Consider the following 16866-nt stretch of genomic DNA (forward strand, 5'->3'; position numbering starts at 1 on the left):
CCGCTGACGATTCTAGGAAGTAAACAGGAAACTAACGAGCTAACTGAATATCTTTGGACTGGCTTGATCAAATTTGACAATTAAGGCATCTTTTTTTAGTTATATTGTGCTGCATCTAATAAAGTATGGTTAGCAAACGCTTCCTCGTATCCATGTTAACGTTAGTGATTGTATCAATAAATTTACCTTGACAGACCACAAGCTATTACTTACTATTGAGATGTTTGTTTTAGCTAGCTAACTATCAAGCTGCTGTGTAAGTAGCATATCATTAAATTTTTATTTTTATTCATCTTCCCCCCTGCACAGTGTCAATGAAAAACAAGGTGACAGGAGAGGTCCGCGTGAGGGCAGTTTGTCATAGGTCTATGAGGAAAAGTGAAAAGCCACATGACTTGAGAGTAGGATCAATGGTTACACACACACACAAGTGTTTGTGTATATATGTATGTATGTATGTATGTACAAACATGCACTAATCAGTCATAACAATTACTGTTTTTTCGCAAGATATTTAAATATGGCAGTCTGAACTAAAGAAGCAAAAGCAGCCTTAATCCTGTGGTCTTTGCTGAATAAGACTTCCAGGGACTTCACATACAGTTGTTCCTGTTCTGGCAAAACAAAATATCCTGTTCTCACTCAACAAAATATTGGGCGCAGTGGGGGGCGCAAAATTATTCTCATCTATTAATGGGGGGCACGGCAGAAAACGTTTGGGAACCACTCCTTTAATGTATAAGTGTATAGAAGTGTATAACCACTACATCAGATTACTGCCATAATATAAGCAAAGCTGATTAAATATTGAAGGTGTGGTCATCTCCAATCACACCCTTCACTAATCACATTGACTAAATCTATAGCATCAATAAAACATGGTATTTGGTGCCCAAGCTTTTGCATGTGCCTACATATTTTATCTCTCTACCTTCAGTGAATTAAAGTGGATGTGTACAGTCAACTAATTTGGGAAACTTTACCTGACTTATTTATTTTTGCTCAATTACTGCTGTTCAATAAAATGTTAACAGATATTTTAATATATTTTTTCTCCTTAGATGGTGTTAAAACACTCGAGCCCTGTCATTTTGGTGAGCACCCATTGCTCCTGTGTGGCAGGATGTGCCCTGTGCAATCATTTGGTTGCCCTTCTTTATCAGACTGCACACTATTCTCAGCTAGATATTCCTGCTGTACCCCCAGTCCAAAGCTGCACAGACACCGAGCAGCGAGTTACCTAGCATGTCAGTTTGTATGTCACATGTATGTTCATCCATATGTAGCCACCATTAAAACAGTGCTAAATGTGTCCCTACTTTTAGGGTGTGAAGCCGGGACCCGTTGGAGAAATGGAGGTTCGAAAACCAAGGAATTCAACTGCTGACTGTGTGAGGTTATATATATATATATATATATATATATATATATATATATATATATATATATATATATATATAAGTTATCTTTTAAACCTTATATTCAACATCTAATTAAAAAGCTTAGACTTTTGTTAGGTTTTTATTATAGAAATAAATCTTGTTTTTCTTTTATTGTAAAAAAGAAGTTAGTTGAAGCAACGTTCATGCCTGTATTAGATTATGGAGATATTTTGTATATGAATGCTCCTGTGCACTGTTTGAGCATACTGGACAGTGTGTATCATAGTGCTTTGCGATTTATAACAAACTGTCGACCTCTTACTCATCATTGTTTGTTATATACAAAAGTGAATTGGACTTCGTTGCAAGCACGACGTTTTGCACATTGGTATGTTTTTATTTACAAAGCACTAATTGGGAATTTGCCTAATTATTTATGTTGTCTTCTGAATAGAAGGCAAAGTCTGCTCAGTCTTCGTTCGAGTGAGTTTTTGCAACTTGCTGTTCCTAGAGCTCGAACAGAGCTAGGAAAGACTGCTTTTAGTTTTGCTGCTCCATACACATGGAACCGGTTACAGGCTGATATAAAAATCAAGGACCTTGTTTCTTTGAACAGATTTAAGACTCTGATAAAATCAGTCAGGTCCAGATCATCTGTGTGTGCGTGTTTTAATAAATTTTATGTGAGATTTTGAATGTATCTTGAATGTTGTAATTTGTGCTGCTGCTCGGTCTCTCTTGGCCAGGTCTCTCTTGTAAAAGAGATCTTGTATCTCAAGGGACTAACCTGGTTAAATAAAGGCAAATAAAGAAATAAAAAAATATTACCTTTGATCCATGTGATGTGTAATGAAGTTTAGATTATATTGTGTCAGTAATTTGATTTAATGGTTATACACGTTTTTGCTTTTAATATTTTTCAGAAGTTCACATTATAAAGCGTTGGATGGAGAAATGCCCAATGTTGCCATGCTAAGAGTGTCAGAGGTCTATAAGAAGTTTTAGTCCTGTAATTGCCCCTCTGGTTACAACAATGGGCATGTGAACTGCAGTCCCATTAGTTGAATGTGCTTTTGGGCCTGTAGAGGCAGGGAGTGTGGTTTGATTCCATGATAAGCCAGCAGCAGTGAGAGAAATTGTGAACATCCCAGGTGCCCCCAGTCAAGCACCCCTTGCTATCGAAAACTACATTTACATTTACATTTATGGCATTTAGCAGACGCTCTTATCCAGAGCGACTTACAAAAGTGCTATGTAGTTGCTTGGAATCTCCAAGGTAGAATAGATAGTCCTGAACACAAGGTACTCTAAGCTGGAAAAACCACTAGACGAAAGTCAAATGATACCTAACAATTATACCTGAATATACACATCCCCTGAGGAAAAAGACAGTAAACAATTCCTATAACCCAATTATGCACAATACCTGAGGAAAGAGACGATAAAGTACAATAGACAAAGCATAATTATGCAAAGTGCACTTGAAAGAGGTGGGTCTTCAGTCGGCGTCTGAAGACAGCAAGTGACTCCGATGTTCGGACACACAAGGGAAGTTCATTCCACCACCTTGGAGCCAGGACAGAGAAAAGTCTGGATGCTTGTCTCCCATGTGTCCTGGATGATGGAGGGTCAAGACGAGACATACTTGAGGCGCGGAGGGCTCTAGGTATGCATCTGGGTTTTACCATGGCCATCAAGTAAGGAGGAGCTGGACCATTCTTTGCTTTGTAGGCCAGCACCAGGGTTTTATATTTGATGCGGGCAGCTACCGGAAGCCAGTGGAGGGAGGACAGCAAGGGAGTGACATGGCTGAACTTGGGAAGGTTGAAGACCAACCGAGCTGCAGCGTTCTGGATCAGTTGCAGGGGTTTGATGGCATGCATAGGAAGACCAGCCAGTAGGGAGTTGCAGTAGTCCAGTCTTGAGATAACAAGGGACTGGAAAACGACCTGAGTGGCCTCCCTAGAGAGAAATGGCCGAATCCTCCGAATGTTGTGAAGGGCGAATCTGCATGATCGTGTTGTGTTAGCAACGTGGGCCGTGAAGGAGAGCTGATTGTCGACAACAACACCAAGGCTACGCGCTTCCATGGATGGAGTGATCACGGTGTTCTCGAATGAGATAGAAAGATCACGATGAGGACTGGCTCTTGCAGGGATGTACAGCATCTCTGTCTTGCTTGGGTTAAGCTTTAGGTGGTGAGCTGCCATCCAAGAGGCAATGTCTACTAAACTATAGGCTGGGACGATGAGAATGTGCGTATGTTTTGTGAGAAGAGGAAGAAGTGCATGTTAAGTCCCTGGAAGTGTGATTGAGCATGGGGCAGAGGATTGAAGCTGCAAGACAGGAGCAGAGTTGATGTGAAGAATGGCATGGTCTGAGAAAGATGAGAGTAAGATGTACAGCAGGCATGTGAAAGATAGGGCCCCGCGGGCCGGACCCGGCCCGTTGGATTATTTAATACGGCCCGGCATAAATTTCTGAGTATGTCAAAAAATGAAGCAAGTCTCTAGCTCATTTCTATCAAAAGTTGTGATAAAAAAAAAATGAATACAAATCAAATGCTCTCTCTGGTCACTAGAGGGCAGTAAATGACAGCATGCAGCACTGACACGAGTTAAAGCTTCAGTCAAAGGATGCAATTCCGCTATGAAGCGATTCTGCTATGAAGGATAAATTTGGGTCCGTGGAAATGAATACGTTTTATCAATATCTCGTGCCAGGTTACCCCAAATTAACAGCCATGGCTGCATAAGTTCTATCCATGTTTGGGACTACTTATCTTTGTGAACAGGTGTTCTCTGTAATGAACAATAATAAAACAAAGCAGCGCTCAAGGTTAACAAATAAACACTTGAATGACATTGTTAAATGTGCTGCTACTCAGGATTTGACACCTAATATCGATGCACTTGTGAAGGCAAAAAGATGCCAAGTTACAGGAGCCAGCAGCAGCAAGTAGACTGCAGGAATGCAGTGAGAGAGAGAGAAAAAAAGTGTGATGACACGAAATTTGTTTGCACTCATGAATACAGATCATTAAAAATAAGATTCATCTGGTTTCATATTAAAGATAATTAATATTGTGCAGTATGTTCTCAGCTTCAGTAGGCCCAGCCTAGTAGTTTGATCTGATGTAGTCTAATTTTATTACCCATGCACTGCTATAACTTTTATTTGTATTTCTTTTTTTATTTATTTCAAAGCAGTATGACTATTAAGGCGAAAATGTTTTTTTCATAGCTCCCACTTGAGTTTGTTAATGTGGTGAGTTGCTTCAGGTATAAAACTGCATTCACTCAACTGTTAAAATAAACCAGTTGTTAACACATTCACCGTCAAACATGAAAATCTTTTTTTTTTTCATTGTTTTAATGTGTTGTGCTTAGAAAAGATCCCTTTTCATCCATGATTATAAAATGTAGGCTGAATGATAAAGCATAGTACTGAAAAATAAAGCGAAATATTTGGAGTTGATTTGTAGTTACTGATCCGGCTCACCTAAGAACAGAAGGTCTGGATCCGGCCCCACAGCCAAACTGAGTTTGACATGCCTGATCTACACGTTTCCATGAGGCAAACCATGTTCGAGGACATACTTCTGCAGATAATTTGGCAGAGAGAATCTACAGGGGAACTGTCCAGACCAAGGACATGAGGGGAGGAATTCATATGGAGCCAGTTGCAGTTCAAGAGTACTGCATTCTGAAAAATGTGAATTATTCACCATGTGGGTTTGTCATTCACCCTGATGCTCCATGGCTGGGTTGTTCCCCTGATGGAGTAATCTTCGATCCCTCTGAGAATCCACCATTTGGACTCTTAGAAGTCAAATGCCCCAACATTCAGAGTTATGTGGACTGCCCCTATCTGAAAATGTCAAGCGGTGCTTTGAAACTTCGGAGGCAACACAAGTACTGCTGGCAAGTTCAGGGACAGATCCTCTTGACTGGTTTAGAATGGTGTGATTTTGTTGTGTGTGCTCAGGAGGACACACTAGTTGAGCGAGTTTACAAAAATCAAGAAGTGATGCACACCATTAGAGAAAAAGCGGATCATTTTTTCTTTTACCATTACATACAAAAGTGTTTGCAGTAAAACATAAATACAATGATTACCTGTATAGTGTCAGATTAATTAACTGTTGTTCATTAAGAAGTGATTTGTTTGTTTTTTCTGTCAATGCATTAATTCCACTGTTTTTATGTCTTCCTTTAAGTGCAGACATAAAAAAAATATGAGAAGGATTTTTGATTCTCCAAGCCAAGGTTTATTACAGCAGGTTATTAAGACCAGTAATATTAAAGCATCAAAACATATTTACATATTTTCGATATTTAAATGCATACATTCTAAAATTTGCTCCATGTCTTTACAAGTGGTCCATTCTGATAGTTCACAAGCAGACAAGATACAGTAAATAGCTGATTTATGCTGCCTGAAATAGACATGGGGATGACGGTGTCAAACAATTTGTGCTCCTTTACTCGTCGGATGCACCGTTCAACATGTACCCTGAGCCTGGCTACGGACTGTGTGTGTTTTACGTCATGTGCAGACATTCGTGTGCACCTTTTCAGGAAAACTGGCCTGTGGATCTTACATGGTACAAGATCGTCTACCAGGAAGCCCTTATCCACCATTATTGCCATGTCAGGGGTAAGTAGAGGAATAATTCCTGACTGTCTGAACATCTCCCTGTCACTAATAGACCCAGCATAGAGTCCAGACACAAAGGTTATGGCAGCATGGGGTGCCATTCCAATTAAGGCCTTGAAGGTACAATGAGACTTATAATTGGAAAAGACTTCACTCTGTAACAGCAGGGATGATGGTGTTTGGCAGCAGAGCTCTGTACAATCCAGGATAACTTGTGTGTCCTGAAAATTCCCAAACTCCTCTGGCAGGTAGGCCTGTACTTTGTCTTTGGGCATCCAAATGCAGACAGACCCTAAAAGAAAGTAGGTTTGGAGTTGGTGACCCGTATCATCTGATGTGTTGCAGGTTCAATCAGTTCCCAGAAGGCCATCAGGTGGTTGTAGGTTGCAAACCTGCAAAGACAGTAGATGGATTATTAAGATACACTGATCAAAAACTAATCAGTCATATCCAGTATTTTTGTTCAGAAGCTCACCTTTTTAGATCATTTTAACTCTATTGTGCACACATTCCAGGCGGCCATTTTTAAAATTCCTCAGATTCCCGACATAGTCCACTATAAAACTAGATATCTCAAGTTGTACATATAGGGAAATGATAATTCATGGCTCAAACTGAAGTAGACAGTTGGGGGAACATATTGATTCACTTCAATACCATATTCCTTGGTTTGTTTTATTTTAGAACCTCTATTACAGATGCTAATATGCCAGGAATGTCAGAAATGCACTTGACCTTGAGCATCACAAGCATGTATATTCACATAGCTCCATTCCGTTCAGTCTATAAATTTGAAATATATTTCGCTATGGTCTTTTCTAATAACACAGAAAAAATGGAGCAAATCCATGCAAGCATTGCAAAGTTATTCCACTTTGTTCCAAGGAATGTCAAGTTCAACATTCCAATGTATGCCACAGCCAGTACACACCCTTGGCCAACCAAGCCAACATGCTAACAAATTCCATACACGAAACCGATGAGCTATTTCAAACAACAACGTTGCACATATTACAGAAAGACCAGAAAATTCCAATGAATAAATTCCATGTCCAATTATGAACGTTATATGATATGACATTTATGTCCAATATAGTCCGACAGGCTATGCAAGCTACCGTAGCCAACTCCGGTAGCATCCGACACGATACAGAGTACTCCAGCACTCAAAAGCTCCAATACTAAACATTAGATTATAGACAGTATTAGAATATATATTTTGTACAATATCGCTTATGAAAAATTATCAATTTTTACTCACGAGTACACCGAGTCGCGTCGTAGCGGGTGTACGGTCTCACTTCCGGGTTGGCGAAAATGCCGAAAATTGCTCATATATTCCATAAAAAGTTATCGGTTTATGTTCAAAAGTATCCACAATCAGAATAAAAACGAACAAAATAATCCACGACTGCTTCAGTTTCGCCGAATAGTGTGTTCTGGGGAGCTTGGCTTAGGTTAGCAAAGGTTAGCTTATGTTGCTATGCTAGCGGACCCACATTGGAAATGAAGCGCGACTTTCCGAGGGCTCAATAAAAAAATATAATTGAGCAATCGTGGCAAATGAGGGCTGGTTAGCTTCAGAAGGAAGTAAAGTATTGGTTAGAAGAGCTTCCAATCACTTGTAAGGCTCCAGCTTGTCTCTGTGGACTGATAAGTTGGTGCACTTGCAGTCAACACGAGCGAAGTGTGGCCAGGGTTGGCAGGTGGTACATAAATATTCCGGCCAAAGTCAGTGTAAAATGCGCCCGTCAGAAGCCAAAAGTAGCCCAAAGTGTTAGAGTGTTAAAATTGAGACTATTTAAGTATTATATCGCCATGGATTGTTATTGTTGACTTGTAAGTCCCGCGGTGGGCCAAGTGAAAAGTAGCCCAAAAACGAAAAACTTTGAAGGAGTTTCAAACAAGCCCAATTTGGAGTGAAAACGGCGAATCTGGCAACCGGGTTTAGACCGTATGTGCAGTATATAAAGCGCTGCAAATTCATATATGTTTCGAGGACGGTATGCCAAAAAGTATATTAACCTAAATATATTTTAGGAAACAGAATAGTCCTATATTACATATATTCTAGTTCTACATTAACTGTTCAAACATTATTCCATTTTTCCCTGTGCAAAAATAAGATTTCGCTACTACAATGCATTACTATTTTGCATAAACCAATCAGCTTCAAGTCGGCATATGACGCCCGCTGACGATCCTAGGAAGTAAACAGGAAACTAACGAGCTAACTGAATATCTTTGGACTGGCTTGATCAAATTTGACAATTAAGGCATCTTTTTTTAGTTATATTGTGCTGCATCTAATAAAGTATGGTTAGCAAACGCTTCCTCGTATCCATGTTAACGTTAGTGATTGTATCAATAAATTTACCTTGACAGACCACAAGCTATTACTTACTATTGAGATGTTTGTTTTAGCTAGCTAACTATCAAGCTGCTGTGTAAGTAGCATATCATTAAATTTTTATTTTTATTCATCTTCCCCCCTGCACAGTGTCAATGAAAAACAAGGTGACAGGAGAGGTCCGCGTGAGGGCAGTTTGTCATAGGTCTATGAGGAAAAGTGAAAAGCCACATGACTTGAGAGTAGGATCAATGGTTACACACACACACAAGTGTTTGTGTATATATGTATGTATGTATGTATGTACAAACATGCACTAATCAGTCATAACAATTACTGTTTTTTCGCAAGATATTTAAATATGGCAGTCTGAACTAAAGAAGCAAAAGCAGCCTTAATCCTGTGGTCTTTGCTGAATAAGACTTCCAGGGACTTCACATACAGTTGTTCCTGTTCTGGCAAAACAAAATATCCTGTTCTCACTCAACAAAATATTGGGCGCAGTGGGGGGCGCAAAATTATTCTCATCTATTAATGGGGGGCACGGCAGAAAACGTTTGGGAACCACTCCTTTAATGTATAAGTGTATAGAAGTGTATAACCACTACATCAGATTACTGCCATAATATAAGCAAAGCTGATTAAATATTGAAGGTGTGGTCATCTCCAATCACACCCTTCACTAATCACATTGACTAAATCTATAGCATCAATAAAACATGGTATTTGGTGCCCAAGCTTTTGCATGTGCCTACATATTTTATCTCTCTACCTTCAGTGAATTAAAGTGGATGTGTACAGTCAACTAATTTGGGAAACTTTACCTGACTTATTTATTTTTGCTCAATTACTGCTGTTCAATAAAATGTTAACAGATATTTTAATATATTTTTTCTCCTTAGATGGTGTTAAAACACTCGAGCCCTGTCATTTTGGTGAGCACCCATTGCTCCTGTGTGGCAGGATGTGCCCTGTGCAATCATTTGGTTGCCCTTCTTTATCAGACTGCACACTATTCTCAGCTAGATATTCCTGCTGTACCCCCAGTCCAAAGCTGCACAGACACCGAGCAGCGAGTTACCTAGCATGTCAGTTTGTATGTCACATGTATGTTCATCCATATGTAGCCACCATTAAAACAGTGCTAAATGTGTCCCTACTTTTAGGGTGTGAAGCCGGGACCCGTTGGAGAAATGGAGGTTCGAAAACCAAGGAATTCAACTGCTGACTGTGTGAGGTTATATATATATATATATATATATATATATATATATATATATATATATATATATATATATATATATATAAGTTATCTTTTAAAGCTTATATTCAACATCTAATTAAAAAGCTTAGACTTTTGTTAGGTTTTTATTATAGAAATAAATCTTGTTTTTCTTTTATTGTAAAAAAGAAGTTAGTTGAAGCAACGTTCATGCCTGTATTAGATTATGGAGATATTTTGTATATGAATGCTCCTGTGCACTGTTTGAGCATACTGGACAGTGTGTATCATAGTGCTTTGCGATTTATAACAAACTGTCGACCTCTTACTCATCATTGTTTGTTATATACAAAAGTGAATTGGACTTCGTTGCAAGCACGACGTTTTGCACATTGGTATGTTTTTATTTACAAAGCACTAATTGGGAATTTGCCTAATTATTTATGTTGTCTTCTGAATAGAAGGCAAAGTCTGCTCAGTCTTCGTTCGAGTGAGTTTTTGCAACTTGCTGTTCCTAGAGCTCGAACAGAGCTAGGAAAGACTGCTTTTAGTTTTGCTGCTCCATACACATGGAACCGGTTACAGGCTGATATAAAAATCAAGGACCTTGTTTCTTTGAACAGATTTAAGACTCTGATAAAATCAGTCAGGTCCAGATCATCTGTGTGTGCGTGTTTTAATAAATTTTATGTGAGATTTTGAATGTATCTTGAATGTTGTAATTTGTGCTGCTGCTCGGTCTCTCTTGGCCAGGTCTCTCTTGTAAAAGAGATCTTGTATCTCAAGGGACTAACCTGGTTAAATAAAGGCAAATAAAGAAATAAAAAAATATTACCTTTGATCCATGTGATGTGTAATGAAGTTTAGATTATATTGTGTCAGTAATTTGATTTAATGGTTATACACGTTTTTGCTTTTAATATTTTTCAGAAGTTCACATTATAAAGCGTTGGATGGAGAAATGCCCAATGTTGCCATGCTAAGAGTGTCAGAGGTCTATAAGAAGTTTTAGTCCTGTAATTGCCCCTCTGGTTACAACAATGGGCATGTGAACTGCAGTCCCATTAGTTGAATGTGCTTTTGGGCCTGTAGAGGCAGGGAGTGTGGTTTGATTCCATGATAAGCCAGCAGCAGTGAGAGAAATTGTGAACATCCCAGGTGCCCCCAGTCAAGCACCCCTTGCTATCGAAAACTACATTTACATTTACATTTATGGCATTTAGCAGACGCTCTTATCCAGAGCGACTTACAAAAGTGCTATGTAGTTGCTTGGAATCTCCAAGGTAGAATAGATAGTCCTGAACACAAGGTACTCTAAGCTGGAAAAACCACTAGACGAAAGTCAAATGATACCTAACAATTATACCTGAATATACACATCCCCTGAGGAAAAAGACAGTAAACAATTCCTATAACCCAATTATGCACAATACCTGAGGAAAGAGACGATAAAGTACAATAGACAAAGCATAATTATGCAAAGTGCACTTGAAAGAGGTGGGTCTTCAGTCGGCGTCTGAAGACAGCAAGTGACTCCGATGTTCGGACACACAAGGGAAGTTCATTCCACCACCTTGGAGCCAGGACAGAGAAAAGTCTGGATGCTTGTCTCCCATGTGTCCTGGATGATGGAGGGTCAAGACGAGACATACTTGAGGCGCGGAGGGCTCTAGGTATGCATCTGGGTTTTACCATGGCCATCAAGTAAGGAGGAGCTGGACCATTCTTTGCTTTGTAGGCCAGCACCAGGGTTTTATATTTGATGCGGGCAGCTACCGGAAGCCAGTGGAGGGAGGACAGCAAGGGAGTGACATGGCTGAACTTGGGAAGGTTGAAGACCAACCGAGCTGCAGCGTTCTGGATCAGTTGCAGGGGTTTGATGGCATGCATAGGAAGACCAGCCAGTAGGGAGTTGCAGTAGTCCAGTCTTGAGATAACAAGGGACTGGAAAACGACCTGAGTGGCCTCCCTAGAGAGAAATGGCCGAATCCTCCGAATGTTGTGAAGGGCGAATCTGCATGATCGTGTTGTGTTAGCAACGTGGGCCGTGAAGGAGAGCTGATTGTCGACAACTACACCAAGGCTACGCGCTTCCATGGATGGAGTGATCACGGTGTTCTCGAATGAGATAGAAAGATCACGATGAGGACTGGCTCTTGCAGGGATGTACAGCATCTCTGTCTTGCTTGGGTTAAGCTTTAGGTGGTGAGCTGCCATCCAAGAGGCAATGTCTACTAAACTATAGGCTGGGACGATGAGAATGTGCGTATGTTTTGTGAGAAGAGGAAGAAGTGCATGTTAAGTCCCTGGAAGTGTGATTGAGCATGGGGCAGAGGATTGAAGCTGCAAGACAGGAGCAGAGTTGATGTGAAGAATGGCATGGTCTGAGAAAGATGAGAGTAAGATGTACAGCAGGCATGTGAAAGATAGGGCCCCGCGGGCCGGACCCGGCCCGTTGGATTATTTAATACGGCCCGGCATAAATTTCTGAGTATGTCAAAAAATGAAGCAAGTCTCTAGCTCATTTCTATCAAAAGTTGTGATAAAAAAAAAATGAATACAAATCAAATGCTCTCTCTGGTCACTAGAGGGCAGTAAATGACAGCATGCAGCACTGACACGAGTTAAAGCTTCAGTCAAAGGATGCAATTCTGCTATGAAGCGATTCTGCTATGAAGGATAAATTTGGGTCCGTGGAAATGAATACGTTTTATCAATATCTCGTGCCAGGTTACCCCAAATTAACAGCCATGGCTGCATAAGTTCTATCCATGTTTGGGACTACTTATCTTTGTGAACAGGTGTTCTCTGTAATGAACAATAATAAAACAAAGCAGCGCTCAAGGTTAACAAATAAACACTTGAATGACATTGTTAAATGTGCTGCCACTCAGGATTTGACACCTAATATCGATGCACTTGTGAAGGCAAAAAGATGCCAAGTTACAGGAGCCAGCAGCAGCAAGTAGACTGCAGGAATGCAGTGAGAGAGAGAGAATTATATTAGTATAGGGCCCCTCATGTCAAAGTGACAGGTTGACCTCTAGTTGAACCCGCCCCCCCCCCACCCCCAACCCCCCCCCCCCACCACGCCCCCCCCCCCCCCCCCCCCCACCACCCCCCACCCCCTACATCACCCCACCGTGTGACGTCATCACATCAATCAAGGTCAAGACGATCAAAGTGTAAAGCAATGCTTTGATATTTTGTTTCGATAAGTTTTGATAAGCTTAATTAAAACATTATTTTGATCTTCTTTGATGTCGACTCTCCGGAGCTGTGTAACCCTAGCCACCTGCGACACACACACACAAACACGCACACACACACACGCGCACACACGCACACACACACACACACACACACACAAACCCCTAGTCCACACAGAACAACGCTAAAGACAGAGGGTCTCAGGCACACACACACACACTGATGCGCTCGCACATGACCTTGACTAGCGCTGTAGGGAAACCGTTATCTGCACACACGCACACATACACACACGCGCCCTTAGTCACACACACACACATCCCTAGTAGCGCAGAGCCGCGCATGCGCACACAAATATGCTTACTTTGAGTAACTTCAAACAAAACTCTGATGAACCAATGAGGAGGCATTCTCAACAGACCAATCCGGGGTGCGTGTCTAGCGCGCGAGCATTTAAGGAGAGAGAGGGGGAACGTTTCCTTGAGGAGTCAACATGCATTCGACTGCGGTATGCGATTGTCCGTATGCTCCCTTTTCCTGAGAGAGAGGGAGGCCTCAACGTCTCAGACACACACGCTGAATTAAACCTCTATCACTACTCTAAAATGTGTCGAATCTTTAAAACTCATTTCCTGAGGGTCCTCGGCGTCTCAGGCTCACAATCTCTGTACGGCCTTGGCAACTTTCTCCACTGAATGAACTCCATTCAGTGATTACAGACCATATCATCGGTATCCCATACACCTGCATACACACACACACACACACACACTGTATTATAACAAAATACATCTCCCCCCACACCCCCCGAGAAAATGTACAAAAGAGGCTAGGAAGTTAGGTGTTTCAGTCTGACCAGTACCCCATCTGAGCGAGTCTTCACAAGATGAACACTTCTCAAACACGAGGTAAGACTTTAGAGTTATTATGAATGTATTAAATTACTACAGTATTATTATGAAAGTAATAAAACGTTGCTAAACCTTTAATGTAATATTAAACATTTATACTATATTTCACAACTGTTGAATAATAAGTTAACATTATAATATGTATATTAAGTTAACACAATAATATGTATAGTAAGATAACATCATAAGTCGTCATAATTGCATATTGTTTGAACGTTACATTTAAAACTGTCTTCCCTGCATTATAAGACCATACTGAATGAACCTTGGTTTTTCACAGAAAACTTCCATTAGTTATCCTACACTGCCATCTAACGGACATGTAATGTAATGAATCTCAGTTTTCACAGAAAACTTCCATTAGTTATCCTACACCGCCATCTAGCGGGCATGTAATATAATGATTTCTGAATGAATCTTAGTTTTCACAGAAAACTTCCATTAGTTATCCTATATAACTTATAATAAAGATTTTTTTCAGATCATTTTCTACCAAATTAATATGTCTATTGTTCATAATATCTAGATGATGAATTTGAATACCAAGAGATTTCATTATATACGGATCTTGACGTCGAACATATAGCGATTGTACACCCTTTTCGTGGTTCTCCGGGTATTTATTAATTTTTTATTAGTATTATTATTATTATTTTGAATCATTATTATTCTCATTGGACTAAATTATTCAATCTTGTGTTTTCAAAGATGATGACATCATTAATCAAGCGATGAATGACTGGGAGCCTACTCCAGCATTAGAATCCCCTCCAATAATTACTCAACAGGTTCCGAATGCCTGGGAAACGTTGTCTGAAGCGAGTTCGTTGCGTTTCGACAGTGGGGAACATGCTTCACAACCCGGAGGACCTCCTCCGTCACGTAAGTTTTTTTATTTATTTTTTATTTTATTTTTTAAATGTTTTACCAGACATGAAATTAAATGATTTCACAAATCGATAGTAAGATTGTTTTCTCATCTGTACTTTAGCCGCCAGCGCGACTTCAAATCAGGAAGACGGGGCGGGTCAACTTCAGGAGCATGAGCCGAATCAATATGTGGAGGAGGAGGAGGAGGATCTCATGACGGCTGATCTCATTCGAAGGGCCAAAGACGCGGTTGTAATCGCTGAACGTCTGAAAGTCGCTCGTATCCACGGTACGCAGAGCCAAGTGATTTCGGCTTCGCTCGCAATGTTAAGCTCCGTTAATTTGTTAATGAGCGAAACCGTTTTTAATTTCAGAGAGGCCCTTTCATGAACCAATGTGTCTAATAAAGCATTTACACGAGTTCACTCATGAACCATAACGACATGATATATAACCAACGTGTCTAATAAAGCATTTATGATTTACACGAGTTAATTTATTGTCTTACAGAAATAAATGACAACCTGCATGTGGATACGATGAACCCTCACGTTTTTCAATCAGTACAATCTCTGAATGAACGTTTGGCAATACCTACCGATTACGGTGTTGAAACCCCCGAAGCCCGACCGGAGATTACACAATCAGAACAACAACACGATTGTTTCCATGAACTAGAACGATGTCTTACAGCGTTAAATGAGGGACTACAGGATGTAGTAACCCCTCACGTGTTTCAATCAGTACAATCTCTGAATGAACGTTTGGCAATACCTACCGATTACGGTGTTGAAACCCCCGAAGCCCGACCGGAGATTACACAATCAGAACAACAACACGATTGTTTCCATGAACTAGAACGATGTCTTACAGCGTTAAATGAGGGACTACAGGATGTAGTAACCCCTCACGTGTTTCAAACAGTACAATCTCTGAATGAACGTTTGGCAATACCTATGGATTACGGTGTTGAAACCCCCGAAGCCCGACCGGAGATTACACAATCAGAACAACAACACGATTGTTTCCATGAACTAGAACGATGTCTTACAGCGTTAAATGAGGGACTACAGGATGTAGTAACCCCTCACGTGTTTCAAACAGTACAATCTCTGAATGAACGTTTGGCAATACCTACCGATTACGGTGTTGAAACCCCCGAAGCCCAACCCGAGAATGTACAACCAGAACAACAACAACAATACGATTGTCTCCACGAATTAGACCGATGTCTTACAGATTTAATTAACCATAATCAAAATAACGCACCGATTGAAATTGATGAGGAGAGACCAGATTATTCTCACCCCGTGATCAATATTGAAACCGACCAAGTCGGTCGTGGAACAGCTACGGACCCAAATATTACAATAAAAAAGAGAGAAACGTTTAACAACACAGAAATTAGAAGAAGAGCGAATTTCTCCTCATTAGAGGACATAAACAGTTTCTCTGATTTTCACAACCATGTTTCGGGAATTATAGATGATATGGTAGAGGTTGCTCGCGAATCCGTAGAACCGAACGACGTCATGATTTTTCAAATTCATGGCCCTAATCTAAACATTTCAGAACCTATTGAAGTGACCCCTGAGGGAGTGGCGTTAGAATCCTTTCTATCACTTCTCGAGAAAGCCATTCAGAGCAACCTTGAAGTCTTGACGAGCGACGCTGTTGATTTGGTGATTCAATTAGTACACGCTCCGAGGGGAGGTGGGAAGAGAAAATTATCAGGCCTCCTCCTTTCCGAAGTTGTAAGAAAAAAACTCAGACATTTATACGATTTTCAAAACGAGGGTAATAATTTGTGTTTTGCCCTGTGCATCACACAGCTGCTGAATCCTGGGAGGAGTCGTTTTGAGATACGCAGGATAGCTGAGCAGTTACAGAGAGATGCGGGACTAAGTCCCCACGATGAGGTCGGGTTTGCGGACGTGCATCGATTTGAGAGTCATCTCAAGTGTAAAATTGTAGTCTTGCACCGCACCTCCTCCAAAAAAGGATATTCCTTTTTTCAAACCTCTGAAATCCCAAATGATCTGACATTATTCTTATTTTTACACGATAACCACTACTACGGTGTAAAAAACATAAAGGGACTTCTAGGCGCTGATTACTTCTGCAATTACTGCTACGCTACTTACAAGGACCCCAGGAATCATACTTGTAAATACGCGTGCAACATCTGTAATGATTCCGAATGTCACAAACACAAACAGAAGAAGCCTACGCAATGCCCCGACTGTCTAAGACTGTGCAGAT

At 40.5% G+C, this 16866-nt stretch overlaps 1 long non-coding RNA gene across 1 annotated transcript; it reads left to right on the top strand.

Annotated features, from left to right (window-relative positions):
• Positions 1-14261: 14261 nt before the first annotated feature.
• On the top strand, positions 14262-15046 carry LOC143504270 (uncharacterized). Its single transcript, XR_013127510.1, has 3 exons — positions 14262-14350; positions 14443-14616; positions 14726-15046. It is a non-coding gene; the product is annotated as an uncharacterized LOC143504270 (long non-coding RNA).
• The last annotated feature ends 1820 nt before the right edge of the window (positions 15047-16866 follow it).

Source organism: Brachyhypopomus gauderio, unplaced genomic scaffold (genome assembly GCF_052324685.1).
Source record: "Brachyhypopomus gauderio isolate BG-103 unplaced genomic scaffold, BGAUD_0.2 sc248, whole genome shotgun sequence".
NCBI lineage: Eukaryota > Metazoa > Chordata > Actinopteri > Gymnotiformes > Hypopomidae > Brachyhypopomus > Brachyhypopomus gauderio.